This window comes from Pseudorca crassidens, chromosome 3 (genome assembly GCF_039906515.1).
Source record: "Pseudorca crassidens isolate mPseCra1 chromosome 3, mPseCra1.hap1, whole genome shotgun sequence".
Lineage (NCBI taxonomy): Eukaryota > Metazoa > Chordata > Mammalia > Artiodactyla > Delphinidae > Pseudorca > Pseudorca crassidens.
Genome location: NC_090298.1, coordinates 73,625,996 through 73,648,809, shown reverse-complemented (window position 1 = coordinate 73,648,809; position 22,814 = coordinate 73,625,996). Strand labels below are relative to the sequence as shown.

General features: G+C 33.0%; 1 long non-coding RNA gene across 1 annotated transcript in view; it reads right to left on the bottom strand.

Annotated features, from left to right (window-relative positions):
* The window catches only part of LOC137220744 (uncharacterized), a 45,620-nt gene extending 23,051 nt beyond the window's left edge, over window positions 1–22,569 (bottom strand). The window contains exons 1-2 of the long non-coding RNA XR_010941775.1: window positions 22,492–22,569; window positions 1,745–1,823 (exon numbers count right to left, since the gene is read on the bottom strand). This is a non-coding gene — a long non-coding RNA (uncharacterized lncRNA). The remainder of the gene's footprint in view (window positions 1–1,744; window positions 1,824–22,491) is intronic.
* Between the last annotated feature and the right edge of the window lie 245 nt (window positions 22,570–22,814).

Below are 22,814 nucleotides of genomic sequence, written 5' to 3'. Positions count from 1 at the left end.
ATAATTCCTTTATGTAAACATGCATGTATGCACATCCAATATAGAGATATAAATAATATAATTATGTAAATATATAAGAAAAGTGTTTTAAGGATACGTTTCAAATCGTTCATATTAGTTACCTAGAGCAGGATGCAGAATCTTATTTCAGGAGGATAGGGGGTGATGTCAAGTTTTTATTGCTGCTTTTGTGGCTGTTTTCACTTAACAGTATTGTCCTTGAATATTTTCTCTTCTTTAAAAGGAGCATGCATCTTTGCATTACCTTTATAATTTAAGTTTTATTTTCCACTTACCATTCAAAAAATTTACCCAATTAAAAATGTCACAATGCTTAGTTTTTTTATACTTCTTAGCCTAGCTTCCTTTTTTTTCCTATCATTATCCCAATTGCCTATTTAGTATTAAATTATCTGGCTACATTTTGATGGAAGTGAATTGGTTTCCTTTTCTCTATAAAGAAAACACTATAAAGACAGTATAAAATTGAGTTCCCTCAAACCTACCCAAAATTCCCTAAGCAGACATAATAGAATTTATTTCTCTCTTATAGGAAGTTGGAGCATCTCCTTTCATTTGTTTGTTTAGAAATATTTAAGCATTTAGCAATTCTGTTCAAATTTAAGCAAAACTTACAAAACTGATATGGCTTATTCAGAGAACATAAATTATAAAATTAGAAATGGCACTGGCTTCATTTTTCCCTATGAAACATCAAGTCATACATGGGAAAAGAAAATATGTTATCTTGCAAGACCCAGAGTAACTGTTACATGTGTCTAAATGATTATTTAATTTATTCTTAATAACGCAAATCTTTTCTCAGCATCAAATGTATCTTTATATCAAGTTGCTTTTATACATCATTGTTTTGAAGGAAACAGTAGAAGTCAAGTTGCTTGAGAGTACATTAAATTATATGCTAGTTAATAGTCCTAGAGAGATGGCTTAAAAATAAATTGTCCATAATACCTTTTAATAAAGGAGCTAAATGCATTTTTTTATTCTCTGTTAAAAACAGATGCCTATTTGGCACTGTTTGGAATCCCATTTGCCATGTATATTTTGATTAATATTATGCTGGGTAATCTGCTCTACGTGGTCTAGGTTCAGTAACCTCACAGTAAAATAATGAGCCTTCAAGAATAAAAAATATGCTCACTCTAAAGTTGCATATTCTGAGAAGCCAGTGAACGTATTCAAATGAAATGAAAAAGTGAGGTTTTCACCCAGTAAATTTGCTTGAACTGAAACTTACATTTCTCAATTTGTATTTAGCTGTCAGTCTGCGCACTACAAACTGGACAAGCTATCAACCTTTTGCATATGTTTTCTATAAATACCTTTTCTTCTCTGATTCAACTGCCATAGAACTCTGCAGAAGGAGTGGTCTTAAGGGAGCTTACGGCAACTGGGAGGCAGCCAATGGCAGTGAGTTCACACACTAAGTGGCATCTTCAGAAAAGGACCAGCACTCATATTTTATGAAATATGTAACATGATTTACCCAGGGTTGTCAGAAGAGATGAATTTCAGCCAATGCAAGGTAATAAATAGTAATATGTGCTGCATATATTTGACTTATAACCCTTGGCATTTCGAAAAAAAATTCTTTTGAAGAATTCATTTTATACATCATAAAGTTTTCTATTGTTTTTCCTGTCTGGGTTGTCTTTGTCAACAGACTTCTTATGAAAATAATATTTAAAATTGTAAATGAAGCAATATTTTTGGGAATACTCACCTAGGACTTTCTTCCCAGGCAACACTTGAGACAGGAAACAGAGCAGTGTACAAAATGGTTGGTTTCATTAAATCAGAACCTAGGGAGGGAAAAAACCCAGTAAGTTGTTTGTCCATGATTATGGGAAATTTGTTATTAAAGTTTAGTGCTATTTTCTCTCATGAAACACTTAATATCCTTTAGAAACACAGAAAGATAGTTTTGTTATATTTATTTTTACATATTTGGAGTGAAATATAAAGGCTCAGATAATGTACAGATGCAAATTTTTGATTCAAGACAGAACACTTTTCATTAAATATAAATATAACTTCTCCCCAGATTCCAAGAACCTAATGAATGGCTTACTTTGCTGTTGCCCAGTGGATAATTGCTACAAGATCACTCAGATAATCACATATAGCTTTGCATTTCAGTTTCCAGTTTCTTCTTTGGTTTTCTTCCCATACATAAACACACAAGTATGTTTTACATTCTCATATATGTCAGTTACAACTATCTAATTAATGTTTAGCGCCATATTATAACCATACATAAAACAAATAATTTTAAAACCTACCATCCATGTTTCTCTATATAAGATTACATATTTCCAAATAACATCCATAGAGCGAATTCAATATCTGGCCATGTTCACAAAACACAATATAAGTAAAGGAACCCCACCGCCCCACACACACTATTTTGCTAAATACACATACACTTTCCATGTAACAGGGACACTGCCCCTGAAACTGTGCCTGCTTTTTCACTAGTGATTCTAAAGTTTCTCTCGGCATATCCTTCTGGCTTCACAAAGGAAAACTGAAGCTGGCCCCTGTAACAAGGCCCCAGAGACTCTGCATTTGCCGTAGCTCCTTACATCTCAATAATAGAAAACAAGACTTGGGAATAGATATATCTTCTCAATCTTATGGGGAGTGTGAAGGCTACTACTTGAATTATTCATTGAACAGGGAACAGGGAGATTATGTGACCACAGCCCACCTTTGCAACTGAACGTTTTAACATCATTATAAAAAACCACGTATTACACATCAGTTATGGTGCTGAACCAGGCACTGTGTAAACTGAATTTATGAAAATTACCCTCTATAAGTTTCCAGTTAAGACATAACTGAATTTCTGTAAGATAGATGATGAACATCTCCTTATGTAAATTATATAAATATATCCATAAATAAGTTAACCAAAGGTGAAAATGTACACAAAATATTTAATTAAACAAGGTTTGAGTTTTTGTTTGTTTTTTATGTCAGCTTTTCTAGACCAAGAAGTAACAGAATGAAGATTTTAATGATTGAGAGAGGAGTCAGAGCAAATAGTAAACTTCTGTATTCTCCAATCTGAACCAGTTTCCAAGTCCGCAAATTTTATATATAGTGGGAATAAAGTATTTTTAATTCCACCATTGTTACCATGAAAAGGTTTTGACATGGGTCAGCAAGTTAACTGAAGATAAATTGAGAAAGGAAATTAAGAAGATTGTGCCTATGTCGACACTCAGATTGGCTAATGATTCTACTTATCTAAACATAGCTATCATGAAACGCTGTCCTTCTTAGGAGGACAGTAGAAGCTCTACAGCAGGTGCACTCAAGGATCATTTTTATAATTTAATAAAGCTTTTATTTAAAGCCTAGTAATTAAGTAAGGTTGTTTGTTTTTTTTTCTTTACTTACTTTATGTTTGTCACTATGCTGGGCACTAGAGAAACTGAGATGATTGAGGCCTCTGCTTTCAATGAGCTCCTAATCTAATAATTAGAGAATGGTAAAGAGAATCCATCAAATAAATAGATAATTATAATAAAGTACCTTGCATACAGTGTTAAGAGAATTCAGAGAACATCTATCTATCTCAGACTGAAGATATACAGATTGTATCCCACAGGACAATCACAAGTTACAAAGATAAAGAGAAATCCTGGGAGGACTATAGAAGTAAGGGTGAGGAATGGTGGTGAAAAAAGGAGGATTTCACTGGTTGAGAACCTTACACAAAGCCTAAGAGGCACGGGAGAATTTTATCTCTTCTAAGAATTGCTTGTGGGGGAAGAGTTAAAGGAAAAGTAAAATATGGCATTTGTCATTTTGACTAGCACAAGTGGCACAACCTTGGAAAGGGTGAGCCTTTATAACCAAGAAGACTGCCGTGTTTCTCACTCCAAATAAAAATATTAGCAAAATGTTACAGCCAAAGATAAAGAATAAGAACATATTGTTATTCTAAATCCTCCATATACTTAGATGAATCGATAATCTCAACTCCTGAATACTTCCCTTATCTCAAATGGACAGCCAGCAAGTTTGCAATAATGATAGCAGTCAACTTTAGACATACCCTACTGCCCAAATTCTATCACTTATTCCTAGTTTACTAAAAATTACTAATAATTAGAAGAGCAACTAAACCAAAGTTAGTGTGTAGGGCCATCTTCAGTGAAAGCATTTCAGTTCTGGTGAAATGATTTTAGAAGACCCAAAAAGGTATTTGGGATGTTCCCAGGGTCAGACCATAGTGAACGTTAGAATCCAATTACCTTCCTTTATTGTTCTCCAGAAACTAAAGGCTGCCTGAGGATGGTTATACAGAGAAACTTTTTTTTTAAAGGAACTCAGATGAAACATTACCTTTGGCCAACCTGCATAGTGTTCTTAGTTAAATTATTTGTAATTTGGGTGATGAATCTTCTCTTGTTTCTATTCAAGTTTATTAGGAGCATAGCCTTTTTTTTTTTCAGTAAAACCATAAAAAGGGAAAAAAACTAACATTTAGAATGGGAATATAATATTTAAACAAAAACACTTAAAACCTAATGCTTTAGCAGAAAACAGCTCAGAAAGAGAATCCTCTGCAGATAGATACATTACTATATTACCTCAGGATTAGAACTTCAGGTTTGCTGATCCCAAATGAAGTTGAGAAGTCAAAACCACTCCTCTCTCCTTTATGCACTTGTTTTTTTTCTTTGCAATGCCTCATTAGATAGATGATAGATAGATAGATAGATAGATAGAGATAGATAGGCAAACAGACATAATTTAAAAGCCCATCAAATTAAGGTCAATGGAAAATTAGTCAACTGTAAGATAGATATGAAGAAATTACAGAAAATACAGCATGGTGAAAATTTAATTGAGTAAGAGAGGTCATGAGACATGGAGAAAAGAAAGGTTCAAAACTCATCAGAAAATTCTAGGAAGAGAGGAAGACTAGAGAAAGAGTATTTACAGAATGTTGGGAAGGCAATAAGAATTTTCCAGAAAGACATAAACTCCAGATACATGAAGGACAATAATCCTCAAGAAGGAAAAATTTAAAAATAAGCCAATACCTAGATTCACCTCAGTCAAGTGTATAATGCTAAAGAAAAAGACAATATTTTAAAAGCCATCAAAAAAATGCACCCATAATTTTGAAGGTAAATTGAAATCTGACTAACAGCAACCTGAGCTGTTAAGCCATAAGTCAATTGAATATTACATTTAAGTGATAACATAAATCAGAATTGGATTATATACCCTGAGAAATTATCTTTCAATAATAAGTGAAGAGTATTTTTAGATAAATAAAAATTGAGAGACTTTACTAGAATAGGAACTTCACTAAAGGAAATATTAAAAATGGACTGACTGATGGACTTTAGAAGAAAGAAAAATCAACCTTGAAAAAATGATGAGCATATGAGTAAATCTAAAGTAATGTGGATGGAGTAAATACTACTACTATCTAGTTTAGGAGGTTAAAAAGGAAAAAAAAAAAAAAAAGGAAAAAAAAAAAGGAAAAAATCCTGGGCAGGGCTTCCCTGGTGGCGCAGTGGTTGAGAGTCCGCCTGCCGACGCAGGGGACACGGGTTAGTGCCCCGGTCCGGGAAGATCCCACATGCCGTGGAGCGGCTGGGCCCGTGAGCCATGGCCGCTGAGCCTGCGCGTCCGGAACCTGTGCTCCGCAACGGGAGAGGCCACAACAGTGAGAGGCCCGCGTAACGCAAAAAAAAAAAAAAAAAAAAAAAATCCTGGGCAATAATACCATGTAAGATGAGAGGGAGGATGAAATGATTAGAGTTAAAGCATTCTGAGCTCTCATTTAAAAGCCAAACTCCACTATATGCTATCTATAATAAACACTAGTAACCATGGCATTGAAAGATAGAAAATAAAAGAATGGGGGAAATATTATACCAAAAAAATGTAGTAACCATAGAAAACCAATATAACCATTTAATTTTAGATAACATAAATTTTAGGGCAAAATAATTAGTAGAGCTAAAGAGAAACTATATAATAACTAATAATATGTTTAATTCACCAAGATGTAATATTCCAAACTGGTGTGCATCTAAAAGCATAGCTTCAAAATATGTAAGGCAAAATTGAGTGACTAGAAAAAATTGACAGGTCCATAACAAGAATGGGAGATTTTAACACAACTCCACATATATAACTGAAGTTAATAAACTCCAGTTTGTTTATTTATTTACTCCACCCACATTATATTAGATTTACCCATATGCTCATCATACTTTTGTGGTTGATTTTTCTTTTTTCTGAAGTCCATAAGTCAGTCCATTTTGAATATTTCCTTTAGTAAAGGTCTTATTCTAGCAAAGTCTCTCAATTTTTTTGATGTCTTTTAAAGTATTGTCTTTTTCTTTAGCATTATACACTTGACTGAGGTGAATCTAGGTATTGGCTTATTTTAAAATTTTTCCTCCTTGAGGATTATTGTCCTTCATGTATTTGAGTTTACGTCTTTCTGGAAAATTCTTATTGCCTTTCCAACATTCTGTAAATACTCTTTCTCTAGTCTTCCTCTCTTCCTAGAATTTTCTGATGAGTTTTGAATGTTTCTTTTCTCCATGTCTCATGACCTCTCTCACTCAACTAAATTTTCTCCATGCTGTATAGAACATAAGGAACTTGTAAAAGAATGACATAATAAAATAAACCCAAGGAAAGCAGAAATAAGGCATGGATAAGGATAATATCACAAAGTAATAGAAGATAATGACACAATAGAGATCAAACAACAAAGCCAAAAGTTGGTGCTGTAAAAAGACTTTACTAATAACACTGAGAATCTTCTAGCAAAACTGATTAAGAAGAATAAAATAAAACATTTAAATATTATTAGGTAATAAAAGGATATAAACACAGATACAGTAGAAATTTTTTATTAATAATAAATGAATAACTTATACCAATATATTTGAAACATACAAAAAAAGACCAATTCCTAAATAATGTTACTAAGTTGATCAGAAATAGAATCTGAAGAGTTCTATAACCAAAAGGCAAAATAATTAGTAATTCAAATTTTTCCTACAAAGAAAGCCACACAGTTTTATAGGGAAGTTCTACCAAACACTCAAAGAACAGATAATTTCAACCCTACACAAATTCTTGCATAGAATAGGAAAAGTAGGAAGACTCTCAAATTCATTCTGAGGCTATATCTCCTTAATACAAAATTAAGGCTTTATTAAAAAATTAAAGACCCTTCTCACATGAAAAAATTTATTCTAAAATTCTGAAAATGTGAACTGAATGTACATAGCAAAACATTTGTACATTGTTCAAAATAGTGAAAACTATTAACCATCCAAATATCCATAGATAAGAGAATGGATAATGTGATGGAGCACAGGGATATATGTGTGAGATAAATCCATAATAGAAGAGAGAGGAATTATTAATAAGCACAAATTTCAAGATAGCAATAATCTCAGTGGAGGAGGGATACATTATCAGGGACAAGAACTCACTAAGTTTCAAAGACGTGTGTATTATTTTACTTGTTAAGCTGGGTGGTGGTCACACAGATGAGTTTTATGTATCATATTTGGAGATATTAAATACCACATATGAAAATTTAAGTTTACAGTGTGTCTCATTCTCTAACGATCCATGTTATAAAACTGAGTACATTATTATTTATAACAATATTGTGCACTTATATTTTAACGTCATATTCATTAATTTTATTATGTCCCATTTCCTCAACTGGAGTGTGAGCCTGCTTTACTCTACATTGCCTCATTCAATTATTAGGCTCTTGGGCATGGAGTTCCTCAATGAATAAGCTTCAGATGATTTACTCATCAGAAAGTGATATGTAATAATGTTAAGAATACAGTTTTCTCAGCTAAATCTCTACAGCATTTAATCTAATTTTACATTCTGGAATTTTTAAGTTTTTAATTAACTATGCTTAACATTTTTATTTTGCATATTACTCACGAGTTTCTTGCCTAGATTCTGACCTCAATGCACCTTTTCATATAAACAAGTCCCATCTTCAGAATGAGTGTATCCTGCATAAAACCACATATGCCCTAAGTAATTAATTTACTGTGGGGCTAAGTATAATATCAGGTTAGTCTATTTCCTTCAAAGAGCCATGGACCCAAGAGTCCTTCAGTTTTACAATTTGTTGAGGTACAACGAAGCCAACGGAGCTCTTAGCTGAGCTGACTTTTTTTAAAAGAAAAGGAAAAAAAAAGATTTACTAAAATAACTGCATACTTAACCCCTACCATAGTTCCACGTACAATGGCATTTAAACCATTATTTAGTGCAAATATTTTCCTTTTTCTATTTTCTCTTGCAAATGTTTGGAAAATGCTTTCTATTATAACTTTTTAAATGCTTTTAATAACAATGATATAAATTCTATCTACCGTTAAGTCCAAAAGAAAAAGACAATGTTTATAAATACTTTTTCAAATTCTGCCATACAATAGACTATTTTTTTTCTCTTGTGTACTTACGGAATTCAGAAGTGTAAAATGAAGATCATCCAAAGATACTGATGATATAAACATACTGACAAAACTATTTATAACATAACTTTTCCAAAGGGATTTGACAAATATCACATTTGTATATTTAATTTATTGTCCTAGAACTTGAGGAATGTTTTATTTATATTCTCAAAAATTATAGATTCTATCATTTAAAATAATGCCTGAATACAAGAACCTAAATATATGCATGATTGTCATAACGGCCATAGTGTTTCTGTGATATCTTCAACAAGTTGTTTGATTCCTTTCTGTCTTTTTCTCTATGGACATAAAGAGAATTGTAAAATAAGTGTGCCTTTTAATAGATAAACACTATTGTACACCCTAAAATAGAATTATTTCAAATATAATCATGCTGGGCATGTTTGCTAAATTTACTTTGTCTTATAAACATTGAAATACAGGAGTTGTTGGTTTTTATTATTATTTACCTTTTTCAGTTATATTTTAATGTGTTTGGGGCACAATAATAACCATTTGAAAATTGTACACAATTGTGGCTTTCTAGTGTCTGGTGCACTGTAGCCATTAAAAGCAGTAGGATTGTTTACCTTCTTATTTGATGTCATAACTTCCAAGCAGATTGCTTTTTTCTTTAAAGTTGAACCTCCTCTCTCCTCCAAGACCTCAGTGTTTGGTACATCTTATACTTATTATCTGTTCCAAACATACTTATATAATAATTCTGTTAATAAAAGTTTCTGCTATCATATAACAAGTGTTGATATATAATTATTGATATTTTAAATATTTATCTTACATTTCAATCTATGTTCAAAATGTTGAGCAAATTATGCAGTATTTTATGTACTGATGCTAAATTACATGTTCTAGTATCTGATGGGGAAGGTTACTTTTTTTATTCCTTTATAATCCCACATACTTTTTCTAAATAAACATTTTCAAGTTTACATTTTATGAAGAGTCACACTACCAAGTTCAAATCAAATTTTGATGTAAGTATTTAAATTGGAATGTTTTATATGCATTCATTAGAGCTGATATTTTTGATAATATAAAATAGTTCTTTCCAGATTATGTTCTATATCTAAAATTATTCAAATTTTCATTGAAATCTTCTAAGATAGGATTATAGTTTTCATCTAAAGTTCCTCCACATATTAAAATTCAATTGTAACCCTAAATATTTCATATATTTGTTACTCTAATGAATCTCTCCTTATTTAAATTATATTATATATATATTATTATATTTTCTAGCTGTTAATTACTGAAATATAAAAATAAAGGAAAATTTCTATCTTTATATTAGAAGTAAATATTTATTAGTCTATGATGGATATACTAAGTATATAAGTATATTTACAAGGATATACTAAGAGTTCATCAATACTAAACCTACCATAAAGAGTTCATCAATACTAAACATACCATAAAAGAAATGTTAAAGGATCTTCTTTAAGTGGAAAAATAGAATCTATAGGAAAGGGGAAATTCCACTAGGGAAGGCAAATATATATATATGGGTTGGCCAAAACTTTGTTTGGGTTTTTCCATAACATGTTACAGGAAAACCCAAACAAACTTTTTGGCCAACTGAATAGTAAGGACTGAGGATCAACCACTTAAATAAGCCAGTATGAAGATTAAAGACAAAAAATTGTAAAGCAACTATAACTACAATAAACAGTTTATGGGTAAACATGAAGCTGTAAGATATGATGCGAAAAACAAAAATGTAGGGGAGGGGAGTAAAAAATGTAGATCTTTTAGAATGAGTTTGAACTTAAATGACTGCAAGTAGATATAGTCATAGGTCAACATATAGGATCCCCATGGTAACCACAAATCAAAAACCTATAACAGATAAACAAAAACTAAAACGAAAGGAACACAAGCATACTACTATAGAAAATCATCAAATCACAAGACAAAAAAGAAGAACAGAAAAGATAAGAACTACAAAAACAACGCCAAAACAAGTAATAAAGTGGCAGTAAGTATACACCTATCAATAATTAAATGTCAGTGAACTAAATGCTCCAATCAAAAGACACAGAGTGGCTAATTGGATTAAAAAATAAGACCCTTCTATATGCTGCCTACAAGAGACTCACTTCAGAGCTAAAGACACATACAAACTGAAAGTGAAGGGATAGAAAAAGATATTTCATGCAAACAGAAATGACAAGAAAGTGGGGAAAGCAATACTCATATCATATGAAACAGACTTTAAAACAAAGACCATAACAAAAGACAAAGAAGGGGATTATATAATGATAAAGGGATCAACACAAAAAGAGGATAGTACATGCATAAACATATATGCACCCAATACAGCAGCACCTAAATATATAAAGCAAATACTAACAGACATAAAAGGAGAAACTGACAATAATACAATGATAGTAGGAGACCCTAACACCCCACTGACATCAATAGACAGATCACGGAGACAGAAAAGCAATAAGGAAACATTGGTCTTAAATGATACAACAGACCAGTTGGCTTTACAGATATAAAACATTCCATCCAAAAACAGCAGAATACAGATTCTTTTCAAGTGCATATGAAACATTCTCTAAGGCAGATCACATGTTAGGCCACAAAACAAATCTCAACCAATTTAAGAGGATAGAAATTATGTTAAGCATTTTTTCTGACCACAATGGTATGAAACTAGAAATCAATTACAGGAAGAACAAATGGGAAAAAAACCCAAACATGTGGAAATTAAACAACATGCTACTGAAAAACCATTGGGTCAATGAAGAATATCAAAGGGAAAATCAGAAATTACATCATGACAAATGATAATGGAAACACAACACTCCAAAGTCTATGGGATGCAGCAAAAGCAGTCCTACGAGGGAAGTTTATCATCATACAAGCCTTCCTCAGGAAACAAGAAAAATCTCAATAAACAACCTAACCTACCACATAAAGGAATTAGAAGAAGAAGAACAAACAAAGCACAAGGTCAGCAGAAGCAAGTAAATAATAAAGATCAGAGAGGAAATAAGTAAAATAGAGATAAATAAACAATAGAAAACATCAATGAAACCAAGAGTTGGTTTTTTGAAAAGATAAACAAAATTGATAAACACTTAGCCAAGCTCACCAAGAAGAAAGGAGAGAGGACCCAAAGAAACAAATACGAAATGAAAGAGGAGAAATAGCAACTGATACCACAGAGATATAAAAAATCATAAGAGAATACCATGAACAGTTATATGCCAAAAACTGGACAACCTAGAAAGAATGGCCACTTTTTTTAGAAACTTACAAGCTGCTAAGACTGAATCAAGAGGAAACAGACAATGTGAACAGATTGATCATTAGTAGTGAAATTGAATTTGTAATAAAAAAAAACTTCCAGCAAATAAAAGTCCAGGACTGAACAGCTTCACATATATGTAAACATATATAGAAAAACTCATACCTATCCATCTCAAACTATTCTAAAAAACGGAAGAGGATGGAACACTCCCAAATTCATTTTATGAGGCCAACATTACTCTGATACCAAAACCAGACAAAGATACTACAAGAAAAGAAAACAGGCCAATATTTTTGATGAATATAGATGGACTCAGGTAATGCTGATATTATTTTGACTGGTTACAGCTGTTACTACTATTTCTAACAGATAATCAAAGCATCAAGATATTAAAACACCTAACTGTATAGAAAATGGAGCCTTTATCCCTTTAATTTTCTGCTTGCGTTAGGGTCAATCTGCTGTTATTATCAGCAACAATTAAACTATTTGTTTGTTTTGTCCATAGCCTATAGCAACCATATCATGTTCTCCCACAAGTAACAATCCTTCTAAATGTCCAAAAGGTACACAGTATGGAGGCCACACAAGTCCACCATAAAAGGGGTCATTATATTTCTCATGCACACACACACTTTCCCTCACACATACCCATTAATGTTTTTCTTTTTGCCATCTTAGAAAAAGTGATAGCTATTAAACAAGGATTAAGTTATATTTTTTAAAAAGGGCAGTGGAAATCTATTTGCAAGCCTGAAATGCATTTTGATTATACCTAGAATTGTTTACACTATTTCCAGAATAATATTGTCCCAAGTGTACATGGAAGTTTAATTTTCTTTAAAAATATATCAAATAATTTTCTGTCAAATTATATTAAACGTTTTACCTATAAATATTACTTTGTAACATAATTGTTTAGTACATACATCATTTAGTATTCCTTTACTTACCAAGTAAAGGAAATAATTAATTACCAAAATTAATGCTAACCAAATGAATTATGCAGGCTTTAACTATGCTTTAGAAATATTGGTATCAGGCTTCCCTGGTGGCGCAGTGGTTGAGAGTCTGCCTGCCGATGCAGGGGACACGGGTTCGTGCCCCAGTCCGGGAAGATCCCACATGCCGCGGAGCGGCTAGGCTCGTGAGCCATGGCCGCTGAGCCTGCGCGTCCGGAGTCTGTGTTCCACAACGAGAGAGGCCACAACAGTGAGAAGCCCACGTACCACAAATTTTATATATATATATATATATATATATATATATGTATCAATCCCTGGTAGAAAGCTCAAAGACATTTTCTGCTTTTTATAAACTGATCAACAGCTCGGTGCTTTGTGACCACCTAGAGGTGTGGGATAGGAGGGTGGCAGGGAGACGCAAGAGGGAGGGGATATGGGGATACATGTATGCGTATAGCTAATTCACTTTGTTATACAGCAGCAACTAACACAACAATGTAAAGCAATTACACTCCAATAAAGATGTTAAAAAATAAACTGATCAAATAATATTACACAATTATCAGTAATTATTTCTTTGGATCTCAAGTAAGCATCCACCTACTCAGTGCATTAACTGGGGGAAAATCAGTTAAAAGAGAGTCCTACAAAGTAGGGTAGAAAATTGTATAGATCAATATATATCATTTTGAAATGGAAAGTATGAATAATTGTTACAAAGCAGGAGCTCACAAATTGGCAAGAATATCTATCAAAGGAAGTAATCTATTAGAAACTAATCTGCACCAACCAGATATCTCTAATAGAACTGAATAATCACAAGAATTTAATCATTTTCCAATGAACAATTATACAATTAATTGCCCTTTTTGACCTTTTAGTTAAGATTAGAATTTCATTGATGAAATCTTCATAAAACAGTGCCAATAAAAACCATGTTTACACAGGATCTTTGTAAGAGCTCCCAATAGCTAAAATTGAAATAATCCGAGCAAAAATAAATATATTACCAAAGTACTGGGTTTTAACAAAGAACAAAATAATTCGCTTTGAGCCTGTATTGATTTTATTTTTTAATTTTTATATTTAGCATTTTCATACAATAGTATTGACGTTTTTCTTTCAAAGTACAGTCCAATAAATTTTAATGTATAGACTTGTGTAACCACCACCACAGACAAGATACAGAACAGGTCCTTCACAATACAAAACTCACTTGTGCTATGACTTCATAGTTAGTTCCTCCCCCAACCCTACACCTGGCAACCACTGATCTGTTCTCTAAAACTATAGGGAATTTTTGCTTTCTTTTTGAGAATGTCATACAAATCGAATTATACAGTATGTAACCTTATGAAACCAGCTTTTTTCACTCAGCCTAATACCTTTGAAATTCACCCAAGTTGTTGAACATATCAGCAGTTTGTTCTTTTCTGTTACTGAGTAATATCCCTTTGTATGGGTAAGAACATTTTATTTATTCACCCACTGAAGGACATTTGGGTTCTTTCCATTTATGTTTGGTTTGGTTTGGTTCTAGCAAATATGAATAGAGCTGCTATAAACATTTTTATACAGATATTTGTGTAAAAATTGGTTTTCAAGTCTCTAGGCTAAAAACCCAGGGGTCGTACTGCTGAGTCATATGGTAAGTGTATGTTTAACTCTATAAGAAACTGACAAAACATTTTCAGAGTGACTATACCAGTTTGCCCCCAGCAATGTATGATCTCTGCTTTGTCTTCCTGCTTGCCAGTATTTTCTTTCCTTAGCCATTCTAATCGATGTGTAGTGGTATCTTACCATGATTTTAATTTGCATTTCGCTAATGCATAGAGGTGAATGCATCTTCATGTGCCTTTTTTGCCATCATTGTATCTCTTTTTGCATGTGTTTATTCAAGTCCTATGACCTATTTTTAAATGTATTAGTTTTTGATTGTTGAGACTTAAGAGTTCTTCGTATATTCTGAATACATTTTATTTGTTGGATATGTAATTTACAAATATTTTTACACAGTCTGTAGCCTGTCTTCATTTTCTTAAATTGTCTTTCATAGAGCAAAAGTTTTGTTTTTAATTTTGATAAAGTCTAATTTGTCTTTTCTTTTTCCTTCATGAATCACGTTTTTAGTGTCACATTTAAGACTTTTTCATCTACCACCAGGCCACATAGATATTCTCTTATATTTTCTTGTAAAAGTTTTACAATTTTATGTTTTACATTTAGATCTGTGAATTGACTGAATGAATTTTTGAGTGAATTTTTGTATAAGGTATGAGGTTTAGGCTAAGGTTCACTTTTTTTCCTGTTTCTTTCATCCAAGTGTCTGTCCCTTTACCAATCTCACACTATCTTGATTCTGGTAGCTTTATAGTAAGTCTTAAAATTTGGAAATGTGACTTCTCCAAAGCTATTTATTATTTACCAAATATTTTGCATTATAATATAAACAAAGAAAGAAAAAAGAAAGAAAGAGGGAGGGAGGGTGGGTGGGTGGAAACTTCTTACTAAAGAACTGAAAATAATATGGAAGGAATGAGGAAAATACAAAATCATCATTTGGCCACCACATTAATAATTGCTCCAGGCAACATCCACTGATGAATGTTCAAATTTTTAATGGGCAAAACATTAAGGAGAAACAGGATAGTTGCATGGCCCTTAGGTACCTTCCCAAAGTTACTATGGTGGTTTTAATGTATATTTGCAAATTATTTTATACTCCTCCCTGAAGGAGGTGGAGCTTAATTCTTCTTCCCTTAAGTGTGAGCTGGATTTAGTGATTCACCTCTAACAAATAGAATATGGAAAGGGAAAAATCATTATTTTATAGTGGAGGAAACTGGCAGAGAGCATTTTAACCAAGTGATTATGGTTAAAATCACCAGTAATAAATCATGTTGGTACTAGTTTCTTTGATATGATGCAGTGAAAAGGGCACATCACCTCTGTGGTATCCTTCCCAATGGTGCATAACCTTAAACTAATCATGAAAAAAACATAAGACAAAGCCAAATGGCTATAAAATACCAGTCCTCTTCAAAAGTGTCAAGGTCATGAAAAATGAGGAAAAACTAAGGGACTGTCACAAATTGGACAGAATTATAGAGACATGATGACAAAATACACAGGGTATCCTGCATTAAAAAGGAACAACAACAAGGAACAACAAGGAACAACAACAAGGAACAACAACAGCAAAAAACCTGAAAAAACTGGTAAAAACCTGATAAAGTATATAGTTAGTATCATTGTACCATGTTAATTTCTTAGTTTAGATAAATACACCATGGTTACGTAAGTTAACATTTGGGGAAGATTTGTGAAGTGTATAGTGAATTCTCCATACTATCTCTGCGACTCTTCTGTAAATCTAAAGTCTAAAAAACCATATTTCCCTTTGTTCAGTTATAAATACCCACGTATTAACAGTTAAAAATTAACATTCTCTTTGTTTATATCCTCTTTTAAATGAATTCATCATAAGCATAAAACAATCCTTTCACTCACAGAAAACTTAAATTTTCCCACTTTTTAATTAAGTAACATCCAGGGCTTCCCTGGTAGCACAGTGATTGAGAGTCTGCCTGTCGATGCAGGGGACACGGGTTCGTGCCCCGATCCGGGAAGATCCTACATGCCGCAGAGTGGCTGGGGCCGTGAGCCATGGCCGCTGGGCCTGCGCGTCCGGAGCCTGTGCTCCGCAACGGGAGAGGCCACAACAGTGAGAGGCCTGTGTACCGCAAAAAAAAAAAATTAAGTAACATCCAGCACAAATAAGAAGACCACATTGAATATATATTCTGCTCTTAGAAAGTGTACTATATACTTTTGGAGTGTATATCTATTGCTTTTACCAATGCTTTCTCATTTTTTCTTTCATTTGATAAAAACACCACAATTTTCCCTGGGGAATCCCTCTACTCCACCTGCAGTCCATTTGGTTTTAGGTGGGGCTATTTTAGGGGATGCAAAAAGTTTAATACTTGACCTTTAACCTGGTTCCGGATGCCTGGTACTAGTAACGGATTTTAGGATGAGTACATCTCTCTTGGTGGTTCAGTCAAGGCTAATCCTGGAACTTCAATTGCCTGGAAAACAATTCTCTCTCATTGCAATGAACTGTAAGGACTGCTATAATCTTAATCAGGAAGCTACTGGGACTCACAAGGTGGAGTCTGGAAATGAAATCAACACAATGGAAAGCAGAGCCAAGAGATAAGGAAAATGAGAAAGAGAAATGTCTGGTCTTGATGACATTGTTTAATCTACTTTGTTTAGCTATGTCTAAAGATCATTCTGGAAAACTGACCCCAGACATTTCTGGGTAAATAAATTCCTTAACTCCTATTTCATAATTTGGGGAGGGGGGGATTAGAATTACATCATATGAAATTTGCCTGAGAAAAAGTTCTTCAAACTTATCACTGTACATGTTGGATAAAATAAACCTGAGGTACTTCTTTGTGTCCTTTTTAGACAAAACAAAAAAAAAGTGAAGTAATAATGATTTATTTTTATTCCCACTGATTTATTACATATCCACTCCATTTAAAGTTGAAGTATAAAATGACAACCCATCTTTCCTTTCAGTTGTGTACAACACAGAAGATATTACAAGAGAGCTCATAACACATACACCAGTAAAGTAAATGCAATCAATCAATGCTATAGAATTAATAGATAACTACATGTGTATTATTTTAAAAATAGAATATATTGGAGAGTGTCTAGAAATGAGCCCCAAAAGATTTGGAGAGTCAAAGTCAAGAATCTTTATAATCTCATATAGTATACATGTAAACTTTACTTATATTCCTGGAATCAAATGAAAGAAGCCATAGATATAGAGGGTTTTATAGAAACAAGACTTTAAGCAAATAAAACCGTGCCATGGCACTTGTACCTCTACATGTCTACTCAGCAGAAACTTCATGGACTAAGAAGAGTGTGTATAATCTATGTCTTCGGTTCCATACAATTTCCTCAATAAATCTAAAATAACGTATTAGTATATAATTCATAATTAAAGTGTAAAAAGAGTGGACTGATTCCATTCTTATATATTGAGTCATTTTAGGACATACTCGAAAGGAAAACTGTCCTTCAGGGAAAAGATCTCTAAACTGAAGATATAGTGGTACCAGAATCCTTCTTTTGAAAACCATATCAGGTATAATAAGATTACATCCATAGCATGCAGGTGACAGATTTTAAAATCAAGAACCACTGGATTCTCTTTCAAGTAACCCATTTTAGTGTTCTTTAAATTTCCTACTCTCCACAAGCCCCCTACCCCCTCTCACCCTTATATACCCAAAGGGTTCACAAACTAAGTTGCATAAAACTCTACATGGAAGATTTACAAGGGCGTGATGTGAGGACTGGCAGATGTTCTTCAATTCACTCTTTGAGTGGGAAGGGCATGTGGAAATGGCACTGGTTTGAATGACATTTGGAGTAATGGCCTGCCATTGGGCTGGTACTTTTAGTGATAAGCAAGTGATCTGCAAAGTAAAGTGGATTCACAGTTAGAGTCAGCACCAGTGCACAGGTCGCCCATAAAAATAGAAGATTCCATTATTCTTCAGGCTCCCTAGAGGGAACAAGGTCTCTAGCATCATTACCAGGACTAAATCTGACTTTTCTACCTCCCCTAATTTCCTCATAGTAATTATAGGTCAAGCACTCTTTTGTAAATTATAAAACCTTTGCTCTTATCAAAAATGAATAGCTGAGGAAAAAATTATAAAAAGAGTCCAAGGAAAAAAATTTCAATTAGAAAACCAAGCTAATTTGATATGACCAAAGACTGTCAGGCATACTGACAGTGCTCTATTATGCAGTCATTTGGGCTCTTTCAAATTAGTTATGTTAATGTCCTGTGAGTGAATGTAACACTTGGATGGGACAAGATTTCTGCAATTAATTTCTGCAGTCAGTGGAGAGACAAGCAAATTTATTTTCCCCCTCTCTGGGAATTGGTAGTGGAGGGTGTGAGGTAGCGAAAGTGCATTTAGGAACAGAGTACAAGCTAAACACAAGCCCTAAATAAAGCAGAAACAATGGGAGCCAATGCCTCCTCATTCATTCAATTGACAATGTTTTGCAGCTTAAACCTGTTTTATTAATTATGTTTGACATTTCCTTAATTAGTTTCATTTACACCAAATCAATCCCTACTGCTGTATGGCATCATTTATCATTTTGAAAAATTTGCATACTGAGTGCTGACTTTTCCTACTTAATTATACATTAAAAGTGTCAAGCGCGCTTGCTGCCTGGCATTATCTGCGGCAGAAAGGTTTGTGGCTGGACGGTGATGGTATTAATCATTAAGAGCCCCCAAGTGCTGCTGGGTAATATCTGGGGAGTAGAGTGGCTCTCATTTTAACGCTAGAGAGCAGAAGTGCTTTTGTAAAATGACCCAGAGCAAAAACAAAATAAATGACCTAAAACATCCGGTGTACTGTAATGTTTTCAATAAAAATATGCTTTGGTGGTTAGGTTTACTACTAACTACTCATTTTCTGTAAATTTAAACACAATGAATCCACTAGTAGTGAACTGGTGATCTCTGCTGAGACTTGAAAACAAGATATTTTGGTTGAATATACAATAGTGGCTTGGAAGCATACATTCCAATATATGCCAACTCAAATGTGCTACTTTAAAAATGAAAGCTAGGAAATATAGTATACCATTAATACAGTGATTGATGTTACTCATTTCTTTTCTACTTATAACTTTCATGAATAAGCAACTATTTTTCACTGAACAACATGGAGTACAACTAAACATAAAACATGGCTAAAAATCTAATACTATAGTAGAACTTCATTTGTACAAGCTAATGGTTAGATTTCAATATTATGGAATTTTCAGTGATGGAAACATAAAACTGTAAAATTTTTAAGCACAAAGCGTGATGGTGAGCCACAGCAATGAAAGAGTTAACAAAAACCTGTTTGTAAATTGTGTATCAACTCTGCCTTCTTTCATGTCAGAACCCAAACTTAGTGCATTTAATATTCAAATTCATTTTCAAATGCTTGCCCATTAACATAATATATGCTACTTTGCAAGCCTGGTCAGAGAAATCTGTAACTAAATAATTTTCAAGTTTCCTTCATATCAGATGCATTATATGCAGTGTGAAATTATTTCCCCATTCAATCCCTTAGCTGAACAGCAGAAAAGCAACACACAGTATAGTAGATATTACTGCTAGTGCATTACATTCTTTAGGAGCTACTATATATGCAGGGACATTTATAATTACTAATTTTAAGTGAGCATTTAATTGCATATTTTGTGTATAATAGTAAGGTTAATATGCAATTGCAGTACAGCATTACTTTAAACTTAGAAAAGAGGAATGTTTATGGCACAAATATATTTATGTAAATATTATAAATAACTTATTTATGTTTTCAGTTAAATATGCTGTGTTTTTAACAATGGCATCATTAAATGTACTCATTCTCACATGAAAATAATTTTATAATGGAAAATATGTATCTAATTTAAATAGTTAATGTTGAAAACACCAAAATGATCCATGTATTTGGCGACAATTCTGTTAAATTTTTTAAAAGTTGAAATCAAGAGTACACTTTTTGCATACTTTGTATTTCTCAAATTTTATATATTTAAATCTATACTTAGATTCTTTGTTGCCCTTTCTAGCCAGGGTCCTTCATTCTAGTTACAAATTTTAAATGGGCAAATAGCTTTTCTCACCAGGAAAGAATAATAAAATATTGTAAATAATGATGATCATGATAAGAAGAGACAGCATATTTTAAAACTTACTACGTCCCAGTCATTGTGCTAAATGTTTTATATTTATTGTCTTTATCCCCACAATAATTTGATGAGACAGATACGTGATTACTCCACTAAGGCTAATAATTTTAAGTAACCAGTCTAAGGTCACAGATCTAAATGGCAAACTTGAGTGCCAAGAAAAAAAAAAAAAAAAAAAAAAAAGACTGCCTCCCCAAGTACCATATTCCATATTCCCAGTGATTTTGCTGAATTATATAAGTTCATAATATTCCACAAACTTCCAAAGGCATGTGTGCTCTGGTGAAAAGGATATCTACCAGCTTTTTGAATATGATTGATATGTTTAAATCCAAGTCTATCACTTACTGATTATATGACTGGGCAATCTACCTAAATTTTATGGGCTCTTTTCTCATGTATAAATTGGGGTCAGTGTACCTGCTTCACTTGCTGGAAGAAGTAAGAATTGGTCACATCGTAGTATGTAAGTAATAAATATGACTTTTCCTGTCCCTGTTAGACATAAAGCACCTGTTAACATTTGACCCTGCAGCGAGGTTTAAGCCCTCCTTCATCAGCTTTGTTCACCACGGTTCACCAAACACCTAGAACAAAGTTGGGCACATTGTAGGAACTCACAGTTATCCATAAATGACTCTGTGTGAGGGTGATGTTTTACAATGTTGAGTCCTGCAACTGATCCCCTCTCTTACTGTCAAATAACCTTCCTCGGCCTAATCCTCACAATCTAACTAGAATCTGTGTTAGTTTTAGAAAAAAATTATCTGCCTTTTCTCCTCTACTGCATTCCTATCTATGTCCAGGGCCAGGGTACTTCTGATTCCCCTTTGCCAGCTTGCTTAGTGGAAATGGAAGTAATGGCAGAGACTAATTTGTGTTCATAATCTAATCAGAGCCAACTCATAGAGTTAAACCCAAAGAGAAAATCAGGACTTGACTACAATTTTTCACTAATAGTACATTCTATATAATGTAGCTATGTAACAGTTTTAATAAAACAGTTGATGACCTGATCCAAAGTCAAAAACAAAATTTACCCAGAGTATTTAACATTTGATTCCAACATTTTGGAGGGTATTTGATATTGCAAACCTTAGGGTTGTAGATTTTTCTTGGTGCTGGATTTCATTACATATTTTTAAAAGAAAAAATCTTCAGTGTGTGAATTGAAACTCAAATAATCACACATTGAAATAAACGAATGCATGTATGAGTCACATAAACATAAAGTTAGTTTATACACATACTCCACACAGCTTTAGTTACTTCATTATATGGAGTAGCTCCAGATGCATGTGGCCTTTCAAGGATACACACACACACTTATATATATATAAAATCTACAGTTCAGAAACTCTCTACTTGTTAAAAAATTAGAAAAACTCATTTACTTGGCTCTTACAGAATTCATTAACCTTTGTCTTCTTTTAAGAAACCAGAAACTGTTCTAAAACTGACATTGTTATTAAAAACCAATAGGAAGTCACCATTTTTAAATTAAAGTCATTAGATAAGTTTTTCAAGAGTTAAAAAAAGATTAGAAAAAAATTCAAATGAGAAAAATAATTTTGCTTTGGGTGTAAAAAGGTCCCAAGAGGAATTCCTCAAGTTTTGTTGGAAAGTACTCTTTTACTATCAGATTATCTATGAAATTTCAACCTAGAATGTTTTTTAAAGGATTTAACTGTTTCACGCTTCCAAATGAAACAACTCTTCAATAACTATTATATGATTATCATGTTACACAATAAAGAAAAAATAAATATCACATAATAGGCTAAAAAATATATTCCAGTGACAAAGTTCCAAGAACCACATTAATATTTCATGATTTATTAATATTTAATTGATTTATAAGTATATATTGGTATAATAATTTTACTTCCAGTATAATCAAAGAAACTAATATTCTTCTTACCTTGAGTTTTGAGAATGTAATTCTTTAGTTAGTGAAATAAACCAAGTATATAATCTTTATATGTGAACTGACATCTTGTTCTATTATCCAAATGGTGTCATAATTGTTCCAGCACTTTTGCCTAGACACATCCACACCACAGCTTCCCACTGAGAGAAATGGCATCTGTAGATAAAGAGCAGCTAAGAGTATGGTTGGTAGTCGTGATAGTGTTAGAGAAATGATGTTAACTCTAGCCATAGTTTCAAAACTACCACTCTCTAACACACTAAACTTAGTAATATTGGATATGACCTTGGAATGTAATTTCTACTATTTCTCTT